We start from the raw sequence: 2,776 nt of genomic DNA on the forward strand, positions 1-2,776 counted from the left end.
TTCACAATTTCGCGCACCAAGTTTTTGGCGCCGTTGCCGGGGATTGTTCAAGTTTTGAGCAAGCTTTTGGTAACATCAGTGCCAAGATCCGGCAACAACACCAAGTTTTTGGCGTTATTGCCAGGGATTGTTCAAGTTTGGACAATTGACGGTTCATCTTGTTGCTTAAATTAGGTATTTATTTTTTTTCGAAATTCTTAAAGATGAATTCTAGAGTTTCATGATGATTTGTTGAAATCTGGCTGGCTGAGAAGCCATGTCTAATCTCATTGGACCGAGGTTTCAACTTATCACCACAAGAGCTTGTTGATTTTTATCAAATCTTGCTTTTGGAGCAGTGATCTGCTAAGGCTTGGCTGGCCTCTGGCCATGTCTAGTGTTTTGGACCGAAGCTTTCTTTGAAAGCTTGGCTGGCTGTGAAGCCATGTCTAATTCCTGGACCGGAGTCTTAGACTAGCATTGCACTGATTCCTGGAATTCTCATTAAGAATTTTGATACCTTTTTCCACTTAATTTTCAAAAAAACACAAAAAAATTAAAAAAATCATAAAATCCAAAATATTTCTTGTTTGAGTCTAGTGTCTCATCATAAGTTTGGTGTCAATTGCATGCATTCATTCATGTGTCTTAAGGATTTTCAAGTAATTCTTGATAATTTTCGTGCTCTGATCTTTGAATTCAATTGACTTGAGTGTTTTGTGTGTCTCATATGCATTCTCATTTTGTTAATGTCAGTAGCATACAAACTGCTGAGTTTGGTGTCTTGCATGCATTGTTATTTGATTATAGTTGCATTTTGATTTTTCCTTATTATTAAAAATCCAAAAATATTTTTAATTTGTGTCTTTTCAAGTCAATAATACAGAGAATTGAAGATTCAGAACATACAGCAGAGGAATTGCACAGAAAAAGCTGGGCGTTCAAAACGCCTAGTGAAGAAGGACAGACTGGCGTTTAAACGCCAGCCAGGGTACCTGGTTGGGCGTTTAACGCCCAAAAGGGTAGCATTTTGGGCGTTAAACGCCAGAATGTGCACCATTCTGGGCGTTTAACGCCAGGATGGCTAGAAGGGAAGATTTTGTTTTCAAATCAAATTTTTTTCAAGTTTTCAAAATCTTTTCAAAATCAAATCTTTTTCAAATCAATTTTTTCAATCAAATCTTTTTCAAAACCAATTTCTTTCTATTTTTAAAGATACTTACTATCAATTAATGATTTGATTCAACATTTCAAGTATGTTACCTTTTCTGTTGAGAAATGTTTAATGTTTGAATCATATCTTTTCTTGTTAGTCAAGTTTTTAATTTTCAAACCAAATCTTTTTAAAATGTTTTTCAAATCATATCCTCTCAATCACATTTTCTTTAAATCAATCATATCTTCTTAACCACATCTTTTTCAAAACAGTTTTCAATCAAATCTTTTTTATTTCTAATTTCAAAATCTTTTTTCAAAAATCACTTGATTTCTTTTCCATTTTCATTTTCGAAAATTAAGTAATGTTTTTCCAAAAATGTTTTCAAAATTTCCTACTTAATTTTCGAAAATCACTTCCCTCCTTCTCACATCCTTCTATTTATGGACTAACACTATCCCTTAATGCAAAATTCGAACTCCATCTCCTTTGTTAAGTTCGAATTTTCCACTTCTGTCTTCTACTCTTCTTTTCCTCTGACACCTTAAGGAATCTCTATACTGTGACATAGAGGATTCCACATTTTCTTGTTCCCTTCTCTTTCTTATGAGCAGGAGCAAAGACAAAGGCATTCTTGTTGAGGCTGATCCTGAACCTGAAAGGACCTTGAAGAGAAAGCTAAGAGAAGCCAAAGCACAACTCTCTTTAGAGCACCTGAACGAATTCTTCAAAGAAGAAGAACAAATGGCAGCCGAAAACAACAACAATGCCAACAATGCAAGGAAGGTGCTGGGTGACTTTACTGCACCTACTCCCGACTTCTATGGGAGAAGCATCTCTATCCCTGCCATTGGAGCAAACAACTTTGAGCTTAAGCCTCAATTAGTTTCTCTAATGCAACAGAATTGCAAGTTCCATGGACTTCCATTGGAAGATCCTCATCAGTTTTTAGCTGAATTCTTGCAAATCTGTGACACTGTTAAGACTAATGGGGTTGACCCTGAGGTCTATAGACTAATGCTATTCCCTTTTGCTGTAAGAGACAGGGCTAGAACATGGTTGGATTCTCAACCTAAAGAAAGCCTGGACTCTTGGGAAAAGCTAGTCAATGCCTTCTTGGCAAAGTTCTTTCCACCTCAAAAATTGAGTAAGCTTAGAGTGGAAGTCCAAACCTTCAGACAGAAGGAAGGAGAATCCCTCTATGAAGCTTGGGAAAGATACAAACAATTGATCAGAAAGTGTCCCACTGATATGCTTTCTGAATGGAGTATCATAGGTATTTTCTATGATGGTCTCTCTGAACTGTCCAAGATGTCTTTGGATAGCTCTTCTGGAGGATCTCTTCATCTGAAGAAGACGCCTACTGAAGCTCAAGAACTGATTGAAATAGTTGCAAATAACCAATTCATGTACACTTCTGAAAGAAATCCTGTGAACAATGGGACTAGTCAGAAGAAAGGAGTTCTTGAGATTGATACTCTGAATGCCATATTGGCTCAGAACAAAATATTGACCCAACAAGTCAATATGATTTCTCAAAGTCTGTCTGGAATGCAAAATGCACCAAGCAGTACTAAGGAAGCTTCATCTGAGGAAGAAGCTTATGATCCTGAGAACCCTTCAATAGAAGAGGTGAATTAC

The 2,776-nt window shown here is 36.6% G+C and overlaps 1 non-coding gene across 1 annotated transcript; it reads right to left on the bottom strand.

Annotated features, from left to right (window-relative positions):
* Positions 1–2,284: 2,284 nt before the first annotated feature.
* LOC112798972 (small nucleolar RNA R71) lies at positions 2,285–2,392 on the bottom strand. Its single transcript, XR_003200564.1, has one exon. It is a non-coding gene; the product is annotated as a small nucleolar RNA R71 (small nucleolar RNA).
* Between the last annotated feature and the right edge of the window lie 384 nt (positions 2,393–2,776).

The sequence above is a fragment of the Arachis hypogaea genome, chromosome 4 (assembly GCF_003086295.3).
Source record: "Arachis hypogaea cultivar Tifrunner chromosome 4, arahy.Tifrunner.gnm2.J5K5, whole genome shotgun sequence".
NCBI lineage: Eukaryota > Viridiplantae > Streptophyta > Magnoliopsida > Fabales > Fabaceae > Arachis > Arachis hypogaea.